The sequence below is a fragment of the Pseudophryne corroboree genome, chromosome 1, assembly GCF_028390025.1.
Source record: "Pseudophryne corroboree isolate aPseCor3 chromosome 1, aPseCor3.hap2, whole genome shotgun sequence".
Lineage (NCBI taxonomy): Eukaryota > Metazoa > Chordata > Amphibia > Anura > Myobatrachidae > Pseudophryne > Pseudophryne corroboree.
In genome coordinates this window covers 1,220,999,974-1,221,023,054 of record NC_086444.1, presented here as the reverse complement: position 1 = coordinate 1,221,023,054, position 23,081 = coordinate 1,220,999,974, and the positions used below count along the sequence as shown (strand labels likewise).

General features: G+C 42.3%; 1 pseudogene; it reads left to right on the top strand.

Moving 5' to 3' along the window:
* The first annotated feature begins 9,814 nt into the window (after positions 1-9,814).
* On the top strand, positions 9,815-9,933 carry LOC134944576 (5S ribosomal RNA; annotated as a pseudogene).
* The last annotated feature ends 13,148 nt before the right edge of the window (positions 9,934-23,081 follow it).

Here is a 23,081-nt window from a genome sequence, read left to right as displayed (position 1 = left end):
ACAAACAACAAATAAACCATATAAATTATTATAAATATTATAAAAGTTTAAAAAGTTGCTTACCATGAAATTGAAATTGAGACCTGACAATTCCATTGCTTTGCGAAATGAAGAAGTTTATTTTATTTTATTTTTTAATTCTATTTTTGTGTGCATATACATACCTCTATATCTAAACACACTACTTGGAAGTCTTTCTGTATTGAATAAGATACATTTGCATGGATTAAAGATCCTGTCTCTTTAACTAAGATCTAAATGAGAATGATATCTCTATGATATTGTATTATTTCAGCGAGTTTGGTTTATCTGTCCGCATGACATGTGTGTCACTACTAATGAATTTTTAATTAATTAATTCTTGCTATATAGTTATATGTTTTTGTTTTATTTTTGTGGGTAATTGTACCTATGTATTTATTCATAATCAAGAGTAGTCACTGCTACACACAGTTGAGCCTTGTCCACATCAAAACACCTGATACCAATGCCAATTAGAGGTGGATATAAGAACATAATGTGGGAGGCTCATAGAATTGATTTCTGCCTCCTGATGAAGCCACCCCAGGTGCAGAGAAACGCGTAGAGGAAATAGAAGGGTGACTCCTGGATTGGACTTTGTACAGCCTGTATACCAGCGCCTGCACGTTCTGGCCATTCTTACCAGTAGCATTTCTTCTCTGCAAACAGCGGCTGTGTAGACCATTGGGCTGACTGCATATGTCCAAACGGCGGTGCATTGTGACTCACTGTCTACACACTAACCGATGCAGCTACACTAGGAGAGCCAGGTTATATGGCTGCGCGTTCACCTGGATACGAGCATATATCTCCAGCGGCCATCTGATCCATCACATGGCCGTGTGTCTGTCTGGAAATCAGCAACATATCCAGCGGCCACCTCATTTGTGATTTGCATATTACCTGACACCCGCCAGTGGCTGGATCCACTGCCCGATACCAGTATTTACGTCCAGCGGTTCATCATACCTTTATATTTGCTGCATGCTTATTAATGGCTGGTCACAGCGGCTGCTATATCATACGACTTTAATCCTTACCTCCGCTACACCTACTCCTGGCATTGAGACTGACTGAACTTTACTGAGAGTCTCCGCCTGCTACAGAAATCAGCAGTAATTATATGTATACACTCTACTTGCTTTTAAATACAATTTATCAACTCCAAAGAGTCTCTATGAAATGTATACATTGTATTTATATTCCGAATAGTAACACTATTTGGTTAATTATTCCTAAGCTTTTTAAAAGTGTGTCGTCTAAATTGTTTTATGTTTGTGGAATAAAATGTATGGTTTTTATAAGGCTTGGACTGGCCCACAGAGGTACAGGGGAAACCACCGGTGGGCCCCTCTGCCTGGGTCCCCCACCTCCTGCTCTAAGGATCAGGTTCTAGACTGTTGTTCTCAAAAATCACAAGAATCTAAAGGTATGTGGGTCACAAAGATAATATGTATGATCAGAACTCTGATTAAATCACAAGAATGCGGTAATTAACATTATTTGCATACCCAAGGGGTAATTTAGACCTGATTGCTGGGCTGCTAACTTTGCTGCCCTGCTATCAGATAGTTGTCACTTAAGGAGGAGTGTAAATTTGTCATGCAAGTGTGCGATCGCATGTGTATGCCGAGCTGCAAAATCCAGTGTGTGCAGTCTGTGTGCAGGCTTACTCCTACAGTGCAATGAGAACAGGCGGATTGGGGCCAGAGCTGACGTCACACACCCTTCCTGAAAACATTGGGCATGCCTGCATTTGGTCCACACACGTGCGCATATTGCTGATTGCCCTCTTTGCAAAAATGCATGACATCAGGCCATCAGCAACAAGGCAATTTTATATCGACACCAGAGCGAGCCAGGGAATCAGTAGTGGATTCCTGAGGTCAATTTAAAAGAATCCCACATTATATTTGTAAAATATTAATCTAAAAAGGCCTGATGTGTCTATACTGAGTGGACATTAGTAGTGGGACTGAGATGTTTTGGAGGGAGGGTGGTGGTCACAGTCCTCTAGCTTAGATGATCAGCCAGGCTAGGGCAGTGGAGTTGTAACAACTGAGGCAGTGTGGGAAGTATGGAGTCCTCTTTCATTGACCCACCACCTGCTGTCCACTGCAAAGCTCTCAGACTGCTTCTGGATTCAAGCGCTGTAGAGGTGGGAATCGCCATTGACCTCAGGAAGCTACCATGCTGCAGAGGAGGAAAATGCCTGTAGCTCTGGATGCAAGTAACCAAGATGGCTGCCGTGATCAGAGCAGGTACTTAGGCCAGACCCCACCGCTGAGTCTTCAGGCCACCAACGCCAGTAGGAAAGCCAGAGTCAGGCCGAATGTGCACCAGAAAGTACTGTGCAAGCAGAAGGAGTTCTGCTGATTGTGAGTAGAATGGGCAGCCAAGGGTTCATGTTACTGGATATCAGCTGCAGGAACAAATAGAGGTCATGGCTCAGATAGGATGGGTAGAAAGCAACAAGCAGGGATGTTATAAGCATCCCTTGGCTTTGCCACGTGCACCCCCTGACTTGTGGCAAACATGTAGGAAGGGGAGGGCTTTGTAAGTGCTGTAGAGGGTCCATGTGCTGTGATGGAGCCAATATCAAGCAAAAGCTCATGCAAGGCACTTCTGCCCTCTAAGCTGGCCAGGCCACGCCCCCCATAGAATACATCTATGGAGACAGCAGCGATACTAATGCAGCAAGAGAGATCTGTAGAAAAAAGACACCTCCTGCCAGCAATTGCATCTGAGTGCTGCATCTGAAGGAGCAGGAGAAGAGAAAAGTAGTATGTGGGTACAATTATTAAGGTTCAGTGCTCACCTATGAATTAGTGATGTGAGCTCTAAACCCATGTGAAAACTCTTCATGCTAGCTTGTCACATTCCAGAACTGCTCACTCAACCTTCATAGGCTTTCCTATCAAGATACATCCCCTCTGTACAGTCAACACATATTCTCTTTTCACTTTCCCATCCTCCTGACCCCAGGCCAACATCACTGTGCAACCTAATGATACATCCAACCAAGAAACTTGCCATCTGATACACAATTATGCAATAGATAGCACCTATCCTTATGTATCAATGTCTATTTCCCAATAGATTGTAAGCTTGTGAGCAGGGCCTTCCTACAGTACCTCTATGTCTGTCTGTTATTATCCAGTTTTATTGTATCATTGTGGTTTCCAAATGTAAATCGCAACAGAATAGCCTGCGGTACAGAAGAATCTGTTAAATAAATAAAAATAAATATGTTCAGTTCAACACGTCAAAGATTTTATGTCTACTGTATTATTTGTTCTTCCATTATGCATATAATGTATAGTATGTGTCATTTTGTGCTGCAGGATTATATACAGCAACAATGTATGTTTTTTTTATTATAAATGTATAATGTTATATTGTATCTAGTATGTCTGTTATGTTTGAAATATCTACTGATGCTGCTTTCAGACATGTGACCTGGGAATTTGCTGGGTCTAGCAAGCCTACAAATTCCTGAGACTCTGCACCACGACCCTGGTTGGAAGTAGAGTCATGGAACCAAGTTTGTTTTTCTTTCACACATGCTGAAATCCTGGGTTGATGTATGTTCACATGCAAAAACCCAGTATGTAGCTTCAGGTGGAAAAGAGGTATTAGAAAGCCTAATTTGCTTAACCACTTGCCTGGCATGGCCACATCAGATGCAACCACACCAGGCTGGGCTTTCCCTTATATGGTTGCACCTAATGCAACCTGCCAGAAAGCTCACTGTGCGGCTGCAGGAAACGAGGCTTCCTTGATCCCTTTCCCCCAAGTGCCTGCCATGCTGTCAATCACTGCTGAACAGCCAGCCTGGCAGCATTCCCCACTCAGCGGCTGAAGACATTAGCATCTGATGGGGAAATGCAAATAAAAGCATCCCCTCACCCCCCCTGAGGAGGTCCAGAGGCTGCAGAGAGAATCATGTTTTTGGAAACGGAAGTTGTGATGCTCGCAATGTTCAGATTATCGATGGTAGCAATGTTCAAACATCAATGTTTATTCCAATGTTTTTTATGTTATTTCTTTTAAAGAAAATTGTATTGTACATACTTTAAATACATATTTTTAACATAATTCAATCATAGAGAAAAAATGAAACAATACTGAGCATTTTTTGGGAAAAACTTTTCAGCAGATAAGTGGTAATAAAACATCTAGTAGCCCACTGTTTGTGGCTGCTCTGGTGCTTATGGGCTTTTTTCTGCCTCCTAAATAAGCTGCAGTGAAATGCATTTAGGTTTACAGACTTTCACTTCTCTGGGATTGTTACTTTTGCTCACCGCATTTAGGACTTTTTAAATTCATACAGAGAGCAGGAACATCTTCTCATTATTGCATGGTTGGTTCTATATCGGAGGGGCTGAAGGGACCTTGTGACGTATTGAGGGGAGGAGCTACGTCACCAGGTGGAGGAGCTACGGGCGAACAGGGTACCCGAAAAGTACCCTCGCGGGCTCGCTTCGCTCGCCACGCTTCGCTCGCCACGCTTCGGGCACGGTGGCTCGCTCTGCTTCGCTCACCACCTAATTACTAAAGGTAATAGTTGGTGGCGTGGATAGTAGAGGAACTATCCCGCTGGCCTAGCTCCTCCCCCTTGCATCATAACCCCTCCCCCTTACGGAAAAGGTCCCTTAGCCCACTTGATTCTAGCATCTACCATTATTGCATACCTCCCAACATGACCCTCTCCAGGAGGGACAGAATGCTCTGCTACTGGACTTTCCTCTTAATGCTGTATATGATCACCCGTGCTGAAGCACCTTTCTTATCCATTAACCTGTTCAACACAGGTGATAGCAATCACAAATTAAGAGAACAGTCCGGGAGCAGAGCATTTTGTCCCTCCTGGAGAGGCTCATGTTGGGAGGTATGATTATTGTACCATCTACCTGGCTTTACACAGTGCATATGCATTGGTGTCTAGCACAGAGCAGCGTTGCACCTGAGAGCGCATACAGTGACCACCTGACCAGAATTACAGTTCGAGACAACTGTCAGCAATGTCACTGGTCCCCTTATCTATGGGGCTGCCTGTGACCTTCGTAGGGGTCCTGCAAAACACATGACCACCCACAGACTGATTGGGGTGTATTCATATTTCTGACATTTTCAGTCAAAAAGAAGTCGAATGACATTGGCCGTGCAAAATTGCTATTTTTTTCATTTGAATTTGGAAATTTACTAAGCTACCGTGTTTGTTGTATTCATATTTTTCGATGTCGATGTCATTTGTATTTCTGGTATGTGTTTTCTGACCATTTATGTTTGTGTTCGGCTGACCATGGATATTTGGATGCAGTATTCGTATTTTTCAATTGCGGCAGTGTTTTGTGGACAGAGCGGCGGCGTTTTTACATTTACTTTCAATTTTGAAGGTGATGTGTGATTGGTTTTGTAGAATACGTGGGAGTGTCAAGACACAGCCATATAAATACACCCCAAACCGTCTGAACCTCATGGGATTAGTTAGTAGAGAGGTGAGAAATAGCTGTCTGAGGAGTTGGTGAGTGCAGTGCTTTTCTATTTATCGATTTCTGATTGCTGTATTGTGTTTGAAAGTTGTCTAGTATTTATTGTTGTATTGTTAGGTATTATTTTGTCATATTTTCTGTCAGTGTTTTTTTAATTTATTCTCTTGTCAGTGTTTGTGTGTGTTTGTGTTTGTGTGAGTGTGTTTCTGTGTATGTGTGTGGTGTGCTGTGTAGAGGTAGAGAAAGAGTGTATTTTGTTTGTCTGTATTTTTGATTGTTCTGTGTTGTTTGTCTTAAGTGTGTCACATGCAGAGGTTAGTGAGGTGGAGGAGGTGAGTGAGGGAGGTGAGGTTGAGGAGGTTAGTAATGGAGGTGAGGTGGAAGAGGTTAGTGAGGTGGGTGAGGGGAAGGAGGTGGCAGAGGATGCGCCTGAGTCTCCTAGTGAGAGTGATGTTGCTCTACAGCCATGCACCAGGACCAAGACAGGCCACAATGTTAAATTCACTGTTGATGAAAATGTGGCCCTGTGCAGGTGATTATAAGGTATCATTAGTAGCTTTTTGGGCCAGAGCCTGCTAAGGTCTCATCCCGCAAAAATCAGCCATCTGGAAGAAGGTGGTTGATGCTGTTAGTGGTGAGGACATGGTGAGGTGAACCGAGGAGACCTGTAGAAAGAGGCTTTACAATATTAAGTAGCATGTAAAAGCCAAAATGGCCAAGTAGGCCAAGTCTGCATGACAAAAAGGAGGTGGGTGTCCTTTTGTCACCACTTATTTGGAGTATTAGGAGCCCCTGCAGAACCTGATTCCTCTGGAAGTAGTGAGGGGGATGTATGCCGGGACTCATATCGGCCCAGGGAGGCGGGTAAGTTGTGTTTTTAATATATTAATTGAAGATGCACTAATATGTAAATTATTCTTAGTATGCTTTGTACTGTGCATTTTTTCCATGTATTGGTTAGCAATAATGAAGCATGTTTTTATGCTGACAACACTGACATGTATGGTGAGAAGGTGTTTTTTATTTGGTCTTAATTTTTTCAGTATGTAGTTTTTGATAGATTTGTCATGGCTTTTGCTGTAGAATCATGCACACCAATCTTTAATATGTAATTTGGGTATTGTGCATAAATAGTATTCCTACCATACTGTGATTAAATCTACATGGTTATTCATATTATGAGTTATAGTTATTTAAAAAGTATGCATGTATTTTGGATAATGTTTTTTTATAGACATTAAATTAAAGAAACTGTATGTAAAACATCTGTTTTAAAATCATGAGTAGTAACATATGTGTGTTGATTCATTTGCTTGGTTAATAATTGTATGCATCATACCCATTTACAGTCTCCAAAATGTCACAAAGAGCCTCTGGCCATGTCTCCAATCCTACTGAACCCGAGGATGCTGATGATGCTGGTAAATACATTAGCATTGGGTGTGTTTTCACATCAATTTGGATACAATACTATATATATATATATATATATATATATATATATATGTATGTATATATATATGTATATATTTTTGGATAAGTGGAGATAAGTTTTCACAGAATTTAATACAACACATATAACACACGAATGTCGAAAATGCAACGTGTTTCATCAGTAATTAGACTTCATCATGGGGATAATGTCAGTGAGCAACAAAGCTCCATTTATACCTTTGTTGCTCACTGACCTTATTCCCATGATGAAGTCTAATTACTGATGAAACGCATTGGGACTGATGCACCTGAACTTCTTTTATGGACAGATAAGCCTTTTTAATATTTATTTCCTGTACGTTTGAATTTTTACCATTCATTTGGACACCTATGGAAAATCAGATATATCCTATTCCTGATATGGATAGATAAGATGGTTATACTTTTTTATCCTGTACGCTTGCATTTCCTCCATTTGTGTGTTATATGTGCTGTATTACATTCTGTGAAAACTTTTAAAAGATTCCTGGCTGTGGATTTTAAATTGTGGGATTTGCTCACACCCACAAAGTTTTATATACAACTGGTTTATTTTAATTGAAAATTGCGTGAAAACTGTACGAGCTATGTTATCTTGTTTTTCTTTCTTTCATGTATCCATATTGGTCCTATGACCAAAGAAAAAGTCTTGTATACACCAGATAAGTAGTGTCCTGTTCCTACTCACACTTGGTATACACCTTATATAATTTTATTAGACACTAGCAGGCGCCCTTTTCTCCACTTATCCAAATCTTGTTTATGTGTTTTCCAAGCACATATTTCATTGTTTAAGGTTGCAGCCACTCTCACCCTAGAGGAAGTGTCACTTGTATTTATTACGTGCACTGGTAGTGCATTGTGATATCCGATCGCCTCCGTTTCTATTTGTTCGGTATGTATATATATATATATATATATATTTTTATAGGTCCATCCACACAAGTGTTGCCATCATGGAGATGCAGTCTGCATGTGTCTTCATGTCCAGTACACATCACACCACCATGTTACGCATGTCGGTGGTATCAGCCATCCCACCAATGCAACTCCTTGACAGTCTGCAACAAATGTCACCACATTCACCACACCTGCCTGGTAAGTCATTAAAAAAAACACAAAAATGACACAAAACATAATTACACACACACACACACACACACACACACACACACACACACACACACACACACACACACACACACACTTACTTTGCCATAAGTCAAACATTGGGCAAAATGTTCACAGATGGAAGTTCCAACAGCAACCAATCAGATTCTAGTTCTCATTTATGTAGCACCTTCTAGAAGGAAATACATGGAATATGATTAGTTGTTATGTGCAACAACCCATCTAAAATAGAACTCCCATCTTAGAAAAAAATTACCATTGTAGATTCACAGTTTAAGGAGGCAGCTAAGTGACAAAGTGATGATGTAAATAATGCACCACTAAAAAAACTAAACATTATGGTCTTAAATCACTAATATAAATAAAGCAGTTGTGCATATGTTGTCCATAGCCAGTAAACAAAATCAGAATATAATGTAGGAAATTAAATTCTCAAAAATATGGCACACATACCAAATGTGGATATGGACAACATCCACACATTCTGCATTAAAGAAACTTAACATTTGTAGCCCTAAGAAGCAAAAAATACATAGAAAAATCTTCATGAGTTCATCAAATTATATTTACTCACAACTGGTCTCTCATTTCAAGGGATACCATTCTTCACCCAACTCAGCCAGGCCAAGTGCAGGAACCTGACAATGAAGACACATTCACCTTAAATATCACAGCAGTACCACTGCCTGACCCAACAACTACACACTTGTCTACTCTGCCCACTCAAAGGGCACCAGAATAGGACATAAGCCCTACCACACCACTACTGCAGTCTCCAGAACAGTCTTTTTGGCACAGCTGGTAAACCCAAAAAGCCAACATTGGTAGTCGTGCCCATCACATTCCAAGATTATGCTGAAGCAACAGCAAACAAACCACAGAAATCAGTAAAAAGTTGGGTTAAGGATGCCGCACAGGACTGAGTGTTGTTAAATAGATAGGTAATTTGAATGTGTTTCCAAGAAGACCGACCAACCAGAAAAACTTCCGGAATTTATCACCATCTACCATTGAACAGAAAAAGTTATTTTATAGGTAGAAAAAAGGGTGATTGTCGATGGTGCTCCCATGGGTCTATTACATAGGTAATAAGGAGAGGAGAGAAAAAGGAAAAGTGACCTTTGTTGGGAGCACTCACTCTTGGAAACAATTATGATTTAGATTATGCGTAATGAGGTAGATATGAGATAATTAAAACGTAACCTTTAATTATTTTTAAATAAGATAAGAGTACACATAAGAGTAAATATGTTTTCTGGTCCATTTCCATTCCCTGCCCTATACTTTTTGTGAAGGTGGAAGGGGAGGAAGGTGGAATGTTCTAGATCATTTCAGTTTCAGCTTTAATCATATTACATCACTTGAAACATATTTATGCTTTGATGCTTATTAATCTTGTTGGCATGTCCTCAGTATAACAAGGGTTTATTTTTGCCTTACCGAACGATAAAAACCCATTTTGAATGATGTTGCACAGCACAAAAAAGCAACATACAGGCGGCTCCAGTTGGCAAAACTGATTGACCATATGATTTAAACCTCCGTATACCTATACATTTGGGGTACAATTTGGTGCAATGACGGTCAAACATATGTTTCTCTTTCAAGAGATCATCTGCCCATCATAACAACCAGGCTTATGGTGTATTTAATAGCTGCATACCAGCTGCAGGTTTTTGCCTCATCAACCTTAAATCTACTACCATACCACACCGCACATGCCCAATCTCGTCCGATCTTGGAAGCAATACGGTGTTGGGCATGGTCAGTACTTAGGTGGTTGACCACTAAGGAATACCAGGTGTTGTAGGTTTTTTGACGGCAATACATCGGCTATTGCACTAACCTCAGAAATTAATACCTGGCGGGCTTGTTAGGTTTTGCCGCATTTCGTGCCGTATTTCTGCCTTATATATTTTTTCATCTATATATTCACAGTCGTAATTTCAAACCTATGATTCACGTTGTTTAACCATATTTTTAAATACAGTATTAAAAATCTCTTGTGTACTCTTATCTTATTTAAAAATAATTAAAGGTTATGTTTTAATTTCTCATATCTACCTCATTACGCATAATCTAAATCATAATTGTTTCCAAGAGTGAGTGCTCCCAACAAAGGTCACTTTTCCTTTTTCTCTCCTCTCCTTAAAACCACAGAAATCACCAGAATGGCTAACATCCTGGAATTAATGAGGGCAGACAATAATAGGATGCTAGACACATGGCAAAGAATCATGGATGAGAATCAGAGGCTCCTTCAAACCTCCCTACAGATTTTAACAGCAGCCCAAAACACTTAAGAGAGCATGGTCCGAATCATGGAATCCACACGACAGCCACTAGAGACTTGAATCTCACTCTATCTACCCTAACCCATCAGTCTGAGCAAAAAAGTACTAGTTCTACAGCCACAACCCCCTTAGTGTCACATGTAACCTCGCCACCAAGATGTTCTGCCCAATCATGACCAGACACAATGGGGAAAGGGCAAACCATCTGGAGCTAGAGGATGACCTGCAAAATAATTGATCTTAATCATGTGTTTGAAATGAACTTTGGTAATTTTATGCAAGTAGTATTTTACATGTTTTGGTCAAAATTAAGGCCATGGAATATTTTTTTGTAACATTTTTTAAAAATTAAAATCTTCAAAACTAAAACCAAGGTGAAAAATGATAAAGTTGTCTGTCACATAATTCTAGAGAAATTTAAGTCTAGTTGTTAATATGCATAGTCACATTCAAGCACCATAGATTAGACATGCAGCAGTGGTAAAGTATTGATATATAGGTGAAACTCAGAAAATTAGAATATCGTGCAAAAGTTCATTTATTTCAGTAATTCAACTTACAAATTGAAACTAATATATTTCATAGACTCATTACATTCAAAATGAGATATTTCAAGCCTTTATTTTCTATAATTTGATGATTTTGGTTATAGCTTAAGAAAACCCCAAATCCCAAATCTTAGAAAATTAGAATATTACATAAAATCACTAAAAAAATTATATTAAATACAGAAATGTCGGCCCTCTGAAAAGTATAATCATGCATATGTACTCAGTACTTGGTTTGGGTCCTCTTTGCATGAATTACTGCCTCAATGCGGCGTAGTATGGATTCTATCTGCCTATGGCACTGCGAATGAGTTATGGAAGACCAAGATGCTTCAATAGCGGCCTTCAGTTCTTTTGCATTGTTCGGTCTAAAAGTTTATTCTATTCATAAAAATTACATTAGGGAGATGCAAAAGCATGAGCAAACATACACAAAGCAAACAAAAAAAAACATAGCGGGGCTAATTTAGGTTGGATCATAAATCGCGATCCAACCGGAATTTTTACAATCGCCCTGTGGGCGCATGCGCAGTTCCTGTCCTGTGCATGCACCTGCACTTTCTGTGTGGGCACCGAAGGAAATGTGATCTCCTCTTCCTGTCAATCAGGCAGAGGCAGTCATGGGGCGGGGACGTGGGCAACGCTCCGTTTCCAGGGGCGATGTAGTGTGAATGGGGGGCGGAGTCAACCAAACAGGCCCGTATTGTGGGCGTGATCGTGACAGCTGTGTGACATCACATGAGGCCGCCATGATCAGGGAGAATCTGCGCCGGCAGGAGGCTTCCAGTATTTCTGCTGAGAAGCTGACAAGCAGAATTTGCTATACTTACTGGAATAGCCCCAGAATACTGTGCTACTATAATGTTTCACACATCTGTATGTATATATATATATATATATATATATATATATATATATACTTTTTAATAAAGAAGATATTTGATATTAATTGGTTATTGAACTCTCTTTATGTGAAAGTGGATCATTGGCTCACAGTTCGCGGTGTTGGCAGTGATCAGTGATCTGAGTAAGCTCAGCGAGGAGCAGGAAATCTGTATCACAAGATGCAGAGCAAGGTTTCAGCACTCCAAGTAAATGGGGAAACTCTCCCCCCTTTTCGGGAATGCAAGCCAGCTCCGACCACCCTCAAACACAGGCAGCTGGTCTATCAGGCTACACTAGGGGGCACTGCATGTGATTACACAGAACCTGTTCTGCACATTGGGTCCCACATATGCACAGTCTACCCACAGTAAGATTTCTACAAAGGGAAGGCATAACTAACTACATGCCAGGGTAAGTAATAGTGTTAGACGCCTGACGCTTCTATATACAACACAAGTTCTTAGTGATCAGCATTGATTAGAAAGAACAGAATTACATGTATAAATGAAGTTCTGTCATCATAATATCATAAGACACCCTAAATTATCCTAAGTATTTACACAAGGTGAACTGACAGTAATACAACAGATATACATGACATTATATAAGGGGCATAGCCAGGCCTTTGTGGGCCCCTTAGCATCATTTTAAATAGGCCCCTTCTCTCTTCTAGAGAGAAACTTCTCTGCATCAGTTGCTCATTTTAAGCCCCATAGTAGTGCCCTTGTCCTTTCTATGAACTATATTATAATGGTTCCCTGTGCTCACATTATACCACACAGTGTCCTCAGTTCTCATTGTGTCACATTGTAGTGCCCCAAACTAACAATATGATTCATTGCATTGCTGCCAGTACACATGCTACACGTTGTCCTCAGTTCACATTATGCCACACATTGATTAGTTGGCAAATCCATGTACCTGGTAGAGAAATTTATGACCAAGATGCAGTTGAGTCAGGTGACAGAGCCAGGCCCCCTGAGCCTCTCCCCATAGCAACTGTACACACTATATTGTAGCTAAACCCACAACTACATTGTATATGCAGCCAGCCACAGCCAAGAGACATGCATGTACCAGCAGAGGAACAAAGTGTCACAATGTCCACAATCACTATGTACAGTATCTCCAAAGCAACCTTTATAGAGGCAAATCACTCACTATCACAGTATGGTAGGTGGGAATGAGAGACACCAATAATGCTGAAAATCAGCAGCACCAATCAGCCACTATAATCAGAGATACACCAGTATCCATCATGCAAGTAAAGGACGACCGATAAGTAAGCCCACACTACATGGCCATACAGTTATAACAAGTCTCAATAGTGAATTTGCTATTTCATGGTAACAGACCTACTATCTATTTGCAGAGTAGAAGTGAAATCCCAAGTCCACCCAAAGCTGAATCATTCCAGAATTCCTCACATCAGAAATACAACCCTGGCAACATCCTACAAAATATCACAGCAGCATAAGAGTGAGGCCCCAAAATGCAGATAACATGAGCCAGGGCAGAAGAATACAAGAAAGTACTGATTCAATCCCCACAAACATGCACTCCAGCCCCACTCAGAGTCAAGTGTACACATTAGAACACACTAGGGCTCATGCACAGTGGGATATACTCAGTGATGATGACTACCAGAAGCATTACCTTGCAGGACGTCAACCAAACAAATGTCTAGTTACAGAAGTGGTAATAAAGAGCATAATTACACCCATGTGCCCACCAATAAATGTAGTTCATGCATGCTTCAGGAAATGAGAAGCCATCAGATATTAAAAGACATCAGACCCTCTGCACTATGGGACTAATTCAGTAAGGATTGTAAAAATTACTATTCGCAATCTGGACAATTGTCTAACCACTGTGCACATGTGAGCAAAAAACAACAGAAATTGCGTACAGATTGTGATTGCAATGTAGCCGCTTTTAGATTGATAGGATGCCGGCATTACTGGGCGGAAACCTGACATTTTCTGGGTTTGTCTGAAAAACGCAGGCCTGCCAACGGGTGTAGTACTGGTGACCGGCGGTCTCCTGACCGCCGGTCACCTTACCGACACCGGGATCCAGGCAGCATACCGACGCGGGATCGGCGGGGAGGGGTGAGTGCAGTAAGCCCCTTGCGGGCTCGGTGGCGACCGGCGGTCGCCACGGGTTCTATTCCCACTCTATAGGTGTCGTGGACACCAACGAATGGAAATAGTCCCTGTTGGTCGGCATGCTGACCATCGGGATAATGAGCCGTCTGGCTCACGGAGGAGGTCATGTGACTGTCGGTCAGCTGACCGGCAGTCACATGAATACCACCCATTCCAACTAATGTATAAAAATACCGGGTGTAGAAGAAAAACACAATGGTCGGGATATCAGCGGCACTAGAGGTATAGAGAGGACCAGTAGCCAATGAGAGAGAGGAACATATTAGGGAGAGATGTGAGGATATTGCAAGGTACTGTGTAATAAAATACAGATATAATACAGAGATCACTTACCTGTGGGTACTGGTACAGACTAAGTAACTGGGCCATCGCTTGGCTTGTATGAAAATCAGAATCACCAACAAATCCAAACACTTTCTCATGTTTCATACAAGAATAATTAGGAGCCTCCATCATTTCCCCAGACAATATCTGCAGGACATAGTGTAAGGATTTCTTCGGATCCCCACAAGTGTCATATATGTGATAACCCAGAGTCACATTGGGGAGAAGGTTAGGGTCCTTGTTAATTTCATCAATTGCAAAGATAAATGCCAGGATACTTCTGTACTCTTCAATGTTAACACTGCAAAATGTTGAGTATGTGCCACAATTAGTAAGCCAATCAATAACTGTTGATGTTTAGTTTCTGTAGCCCAATGTTTAGTTATCACGCTCAGGGGCAATAATTCATGGTAAAGAGGGGCAAAATTCAGCAGGAAGTGTCTAGCATGATCTCTAGCAGATACATATGAGATTTGGATACTCAATTAAATGGACATTCCTGTTTCCATATATAAAAAAATCCCTCCTTCGGCATCTGATGAATGCTGCAGAAGCAACTGCACCATGCTTCTGGAGAGTGTCAAACTACCCTCCTATCTCTTGGTGGTATCAGAGAATAGATCATTACATTCTCATGGGTGACCTTTCATGAAGCTACCTTCTTCTGATTTTGCGTCTACCTGGCGTAACTGGTTAGCCTTTAAAGAAACCCGTTAATTCGATGAACACATTTTCTTTTCCTCTTCTACACAGTATGATTAACTCGGATGACTCTCTCCCCCTTCTCTTATCACCCCATTACCTTCCCCTTTTTCCTATCACCTTTTTCTGTAATTTCTTTCCATTCATTTCCTTTTCTTATCCTTATTTTCCTATTTACTATAGTGATCCTAGTATTGCTTGTGACTCCCACTCACTCTTAAAGGCCCTACACACACACTTAAAGATTATCTGTCCAATCTTCCTGATTGGAAAGAAAATCTGGAAATGTCTGGGAACAAATGACAATTGACTATTTGCTCTCAAACACTGGAAAACAAGCAAAAATGGACTTACAGACAAATTGGTTAAGTTTGTTTCATTAAACCAATTTATCAGAACAACCGTTTTTGTCCAATTGCTTGATTTTGGGAGCAAATGGTTGATTGCCATTTGCTCCCAGACATTGCCAGATTTTCTTTCCAATCAACCAGATTGGACAGATAATTGTTTAGTGTGTAGGGCAGGCATTCCCAACCATGGTCCTCAAGGCACACCAACAGTGCAGGTTTTTGTGATATCCAGGCTGCAGAACAGATGGTTAAATCAAAATAACTGAACTACTAATTAAGTCACCTGTGCTTAAGCCTGGATATCACTAAAACATGCACTGTTATTGTGCCTTGAGGACCGTGGTTGTGAAACACTGGTGTAGGGCCCTTTACTCTATGGGCCTAATTCAGATCTGATCGCAGCAGCAAATTTGTTAGCTAATGGGCAAACCATGTGCACTGCAGGTGGGACAGATATAACATTTGTAGAAAGAGTTAGATTTGGGTGGGTTATTTTATTTCTGTGCAGGGTAAATACTGGCTGCTTTATTTTTGCCCTGCAATTTAGATTTCAGTTTGAACACACCACACCTAAATCTAACTCTGTCTTCACGTTATATCTGCCCCACCCTGCAGTGCACATGGTTTTGCCCATTAGCTAACAATTTTGCTGCTGCGATCAGATCTGAATTAGGCACCATGGGGGTAATTCCAAGTTGAACGCAGCAGGAATTTTGATAGCAGTTGGGCAAAACCATGTACACTGCAGGGGAGGCAGATTTAAAATGTGCAGAGAGAGTTAGATTTGGGTGTGGTGTGTTCAATCTGCAATCTAATTTGCAGTGTAAAAATAAAGCAATCAGTATTTATCATGCACAGAAACAAAATAACCCACCCAAATCAAACTGTCTCTGCAAATGTTATATCTGCCCCCCTGCAGTGCACATGGTTTTGCCCAATTGCTAAAAAATTTCCTGCTGCAATAAACCTGGAATTACCCCCAATGTGCACTGCTGGTGGGGCAAATGTAACACATGCAGAGAGAGTTATATTTGGGTGGATTTTGTATAAACTAAAATCTAAATTGCAGTTTAAAAATAAAGCAGCCAGTATTTACCCTGTACAGAAACAATATAACCCTCCCAAATCTAACTCTCTCTGCAAATGTTATATCTGCCCCCCCTGCAGTGCACATGGGGGGTAATTCAGAGTAGATCGCAGCAGCAAAGTTGTTAGCAGTTGGGCAAAACCATGGCCCTCATTCCGAGTTGTTCGCTCGCTAGCTGCTTTTAGCAGCATTGCACACGCTAGGCCGCCACCCTCTGGGAGTGTATCTTAGCTTAGCAGAATAGCGAACAAAAGATTAGCAGAACTGCTACTAAATAATTTGCTGCAGATTCTGAGTAGCTCCAGACCTGCTCCTAGATTGCAATCACTCCCACGTTTTCCCTGACATGCCTGCGTTTTTTAGCACACTCCCTGAAAACGCTTAGTTACCACCCAGAAACGCCCCTTTCCTGTCAATCACTCACCGATCAGCAGTGCGACTGAAAAGCGTTGCACGAACACCAACAAATCTACTAAGTTTTGTGTTAAATAACTTAGCGCATGCGCGCAGCGTACCATGCGCATGCACAGTTAGCTACAAATTGCAGCATAGCAAAAATCGGCAATGAGAGAACAACTCGGAATGACCACCCATGTGCACTGCAGGTGTTGAAGATATAACATGTGCTGAGAGAGTTAGATTTGGGTGGGTTATTTTGTTTCTGTGCAGGGTAACTACTGGCTGCATTATTTTTACACTGCAATTTAGATTTCAGTTTGAACACACCACACCCAAATCTCTCTCTCTCTCTGCACATGTTACATCTGCCTCCCCTGCAGTGCACATGGGGGTCATTCCGAGTTGATCGCTCGCTAGCTTATTTTCGCAGCCCTGCAAACGCTAAGCTGCCGCCTTCTGGGAGTGTATTTTAGCTTTGCAAAAGTGCAAACGTTTTCATCGCAGAACGGCTACTAAAAAAAATTGGCCCTCATTCCGAGTTGATCGGTCGCAATGCGAATTTAGCAGAGTTACACACGCTAAGCCTACGCCTACTGGGAGTGTATCTTAGCATCTTAAAATTGCGACCGATGTATTCGCAATATTGCGATAACAAACTACTTTGCAGTTTCTGAGTAACTTCAACCTTACTCGGCATCTGCGATCAGTTCAGTGCATGTCGTTCCTGGTTTGACGTCACAAACACACTCAGCGTTCGCCCAGACACTCCCCCGTTTCTCCAGCCACTCCTGCGTTTTTTCCGGAAACGGTAGCGTTTTCAACCACACGCCCATAAAATGCCGTGTTTCCGCCCAGTAACACCCATTTCCTGTCAATCACACTACGATCGCCGAAGCGATGAAAAAGCCGTGAGTAAAAATCCAATCTTCATAGCAAAGTTACTTGGCGCAGTCGCAGTGCGAACATTGCGCATGCGTACTAAGCGGATTGTCACTGCGATGCGATGAAAAAGAACGAGCGAACGACTCGGAATGAGGGCCATTGTGCAGTTTTAGAGTAGCTCAAAACCTACTCAGCGCTTGCAATCACTTCAGACCATTCAGTTGCAGATTTGACGTCACAAACACGTACTGCGTTCTCCCAGCCACGCCTGCATTTTTCCTGGTACGTATGCGTTTTTACGAACACTCCCTGAAAACAGTCAGTTGCCACCCAGAAATGCTCACTTCCTGTCAATCACTCTGCGGCAGCCAGTGCGACTGAAAAGCTTTGCTAGACCTTGTGTGAAACTACATCGATCATTGTAATAGTACATCACGTGTGCACATTGTGCCGCATACGCATAGTGCCATTTTTTAGCTTTATTGCTGCGCAGTGAACAAATACAGCTAGCGATCAATTCAGAATGACCCCCTTGGTTTTGCTCAATTGCTAACAACTGTGCTGCTGCGGTCAGGTCTGATTTAGGCCCAATGTTGTAAAAGTACATAGTGAGTATTGAGTCACAAATTAAGCATATTGATAATTGTTCAGAATTCTGCTTTTGTACTTTTTACAACTTCATCTCACACAAAAGTACGGGTCTGGTATAATTTACCGGCAGACGGGATACCGACTGTGAGGCAGCAAGTCCATTTGAGGGCTTTCTGTGCTCGCCATACTGTGGGACTGGTGGCGAGATTCGCTTGTCACAGGTTTTATTTCCACTCAGTTGGTGATCCCACCATCCGAGTGGGAAATAGTGGTGGGTATCAGGATGCTGCACGTCAGCAAAATGCCGACTGTCTGGAATCCGGTGTTGGTCTCCTGAACACCAGGATCCTGACCACAAGCATTGTGACTGCATCCCAGAAGTACATAAGATGCTAGCTCCAGTGGTCACTGCACCCTGACATTGTACTTTTACTGCATTAGTGATGCCACTGAGATCTATATATAAGGAAAAATATACTTAGCGCTGCTGAGTCTCAGAGTCTGTTTCTTGCAAATGTCGCTATTTGGCGTTTATTCAGACACATCAATATATTCTCACACCTGTGATCTGATCCACATTTTTATTTGTTCTGCAGCATATTCTATATAAATGTGTTAATGTTTTAATAAATTGTTAATATTTTTCACAGTCACTGATATATTATTATTTTTAGTATATATTCAGAATTTTGACGCTGTGTAATTCTTGTGGTTCACATTTTTCATCTGTAAAAGGACGGTTTAGGCCCCATGTTGGTTATACAGTTAGTAATTTTTCCTATATACAGTAGATGTTTAGTACAGTAGCTGCAGAACCTCATTACTGCTAAGCACAAATCATTATACTGTTCTATAATTCATATTATAATAACAAAGATTAACAGACAAAGTCAATTTCAGTATTAAAAATATTTTGTGTAAATATCAGGATATTTTATTTTTTTGATCCATAAAATTGTGCAGCAACTATGACCATCAGGACACTTACAGCGTAAGCTTCTCATGTACAGACCACAGTCATCATAGTGTCATACTCACTCCAGATCTATCAGGCTGCAGCGATGTTCCCTGTTAAGGGCCCTACACACTAAAAGATTATCTGTCCAATCTGGCTGATTGGAAAGAAAATCTGGCAATGTCTGGGAGCAAATGGCAATTCACTATTTACTCTCAAACATTGGAAACAGACAAAAATGGACTTTAAGACAAATTGGTTAAGTTTGTTTCATTAAACCAATTTATCTGAACTGTTTTTGTCCATTTTCTTGATTTTGGTAGCAAATTGTTGATTGTCATTTGCTCCCAGCCATTGCCAGATTTTCTTTCCAATCAGGCAGATTGGACAGATAATCTTTAAGTGTGTAGGGCCTTTTAGAGTCTCATCATATATACCTGTCACTGATCATTATAGTGTAATACTCACTCCAGATCTATCAGGGCTGCAGCAATGTTCCCTGCTAGAGTCTCATCATATTTATACTAGAGATGAGCGCCTGAAATTTTTCGGGTTTTGTGTTTTGGTTTTGGGTTCGGTTCCGCGGCCGTGTTTTGGGTTCGACCGCGTTTTGGCAAAACCTCACCGAATTTTTTTTGTCGGATTCGGGTGTGTTTTGGATTCGGGTGTTTTTTTCAAAAAACCCTAAAAAACAGCTTAAATCATAGAATTTGGGGGTAATTTTGATCCCAAAGTATTATTAACCTCAAAAAACATAATTTACACTCATTTTCAGCCTATTCTGAACACATCACACCTCACAATATTATTTTTAGTCCTAAAATTTGCACCGAGGTCGCTGTGTGAGTAAGATAAGCGACCCTAGTGGCCGACACAAACACCGGGCCCATCTAGGAGTGGCACTGCAGTGTCACGCAGGATGTCCCTTCCAAAAAACCCTCCCCAAACAGCACATGACGCAAAGAAAAAAAGAGGCGCAATGAGGTAGCTGACTGTGTGAGAAAGATAAGCGACCCTAGTGGCCGACACAAACACCGGGCCCATCTAGGAGTGGCACAGCAGTGTCACGCAGGATGTCCCTTCCAAAAAACCCTCCCCAATCAGCACATGATGCAAAGAAAAAGAAAAGAAAAAAGAGGTGCAAGATGGAATTATCCTTGGGCCCTCCCACCCACCCTTATGTTGTATAAACAAAACAGGACATGCACACTTTAACCAACCCATCATTTCAGTGACAGGGTCTGCCACACGACTGTGACTGATATGACGGGTTGGTTTGGACCCCCCCCAAAAAAGAAGCAATTAATCTCTCCTTGCACAAACTGGCTCTACAGAGGCAAGATGTCCACCTCATCTTCACCCTCCGATATATCACCGTGTACATCCCCCTCCTCACAGATTATCAATTCGTCCCCACTGGAATCCACCATCTCAGCTCCCTGTGTACTTTGTGGAGGCAATTGCTGCTGGTCAATGTCTCCGCGGAGGAATTGATTATAATTCATTTTAATGAACATCATCTTCTCCACATTTTCTGGATGTAACCTCGTACGCCGATTGCTGACAAGGTGAGCGGCGGCACTAAACACTCTTTCGGAGTACACACTTGTGGGAGGGCAACTTAGGTAGAATAAAGCCAGTTTGTGCAAGGGCCTCCAAATTGCCTCTTTTTCCTGCCAGTATAAGTACGGACTGTGTGACGTGCCTACTTGGATGCGGTCACTCATATAATCCTCCACCATTCTATCAATGTTGAGAGAATCATATGCAGTGACAGTAGACGACATGTCCGTAATCGTTGTCAGGTCCTTCAGTCCGGACCAGATGTCAGCATCAGCAGTCGCTCCAGACTGCCCTGCATCACCGCCAGCGGGTGGGCTCGGAATTCTGAGCCTTTTCCTCGCACCCCCAGTTGCGGGAGAATGTGAAGGAGGAGATGTTGACAGGTCGCGTTCCGCTTGACTTGACAATTTTGTCACCAGCAGGTCTTTCAACCCCAGCAGACCTGTGTCTGCCGGAAAGAGAGATCCAAGGTAGGCTTTAAATCTAGGATCGAGCACGGTGGCCAAAATGTAGTGCTCTGATTTCAACAGATTGACCACCCGTGAATCCTTGTTAAGCGAATTAAGGGCTGCATCCACAAGTCCCACATGCCTAGCGGAATCGCTCCGTGTTAGCTCCTTCTTCAATGCCTCCAGCTTCTTCTGCAAAAGCCTGATGAGGGGAATGACCTGACTCAGGCTGGCAGTGTCTGAACTGACTTCACGTGTGGCAAGTTCAAAGGGCATCAGAACCTTGCACAACGTTGAAATCATTCTCCACTGCACTTGAGACAGGTGCATTCCATCTCCTATATCGTGCTCAATTGTATAGGCTTGAATGGCCTTTTGCTGCTCCTCCAACCTCTGAAGCATATAGAGGGTTGAATTCCACCTCGTTACCACTTCTTGCTTCAGATGATGGCAGGGCAGGTTCAGTAGTTTTTGGTGGTGCTCCAGTCTTCTGTACGTGGTGCCTGTACGCCGAAAGTGTCCCACAATTTTTCTGGCCACCGACAGCATCTCTTGCACGCCCCTGTCGTTTTTTAAAAAATTCTGCACCACCAAATTCAAGGTATGTGCAAAACATGGGACGTGCTGGAATTTGCCCATATTTAATGCACACACAATATTGCTGGCGTTGTCCGATGCCACAAATCCACAGGAGAGTCCAATTGGGGTAAGCCATTCCGCGATGATCTTCCTCAGTTGCCGTAAGAGGTTTTCAGCTGTGTGCGTATTCTGGAAAGCGGTGATACAAAGCGTAGCCTGCCTAGGAAAGAGTTGGCGTTTGCGAGATGCTGCTACTGGTGCCGCCGCTGCTGTTCTTGCGGCGGGAGTCCATACATCTACCCAGTGGGCTGTCACAGTCATATAGTCCTGACCCTGCCCTGCTCCACTTGTCCACATGTCCGTGGTTAAGTGGACATTGGGTACAACTGCATTTTTTAGGACACTGGTGAGTCTTTTTCTGACGTCCGTGTACATTCTCGGTATCGCCTGCCTAGAGAAGTGGAACCTAGATGGTATTTGGTAACGGGGGCACACTGCCTCAATAAATTGTCTAGTTCCCTGTGAACTAACGGCGGATACCGGACGCACGTCTAACACCAACATAGTTGTCAAGGACTCAGTTATCCGCTTTGCAGTAGGATGACTGCTGTGATATTTCATCTTCCTCGCAAAGGACTGTTGAACAGTCAATTGCTTACTGGAAGTAGTACAAGTGGGCTTACGACTTCCCCTCTGGGATGACCATCGACTCCCAGCGGCAACAACAGCAGCGCCAGCAGCAGTAGGCGTTACACGCAAGGATGCATCGGAGGAATCACAGGCAGGAGAGGACTCGTCAGACTTGCCAGTGACATGGCCTGCAGGACTATTGGCATTCCTGGGGAAGGAGGAAATTGACACTGAGGGAGTTGGTGGGGTGGTTTGCGTGAGCTTGGTTACAAGAGGAAGGGATTTACTGGTCAGTGGACTGCTTCCGCTGTCACCCAAAGTTTTTGAACTTGTCACTGACTTATTATGAATGCGCTGCAGGTGACGTATAAGGGAGGATGTTCCGAGGTGGTTAACGTCCTTACCCCTACTTATTACAGCTTGACAAAGGGAACACACGGCTTGACACCTGTTGTCCGCATTTCTGGTGAAATACCTCCACACCGAAGAGCTGATTTTTTTGGTATTTTCACCTGGCATGTCAACGGCCATATTCCTCCCACGGACAACAGGTGT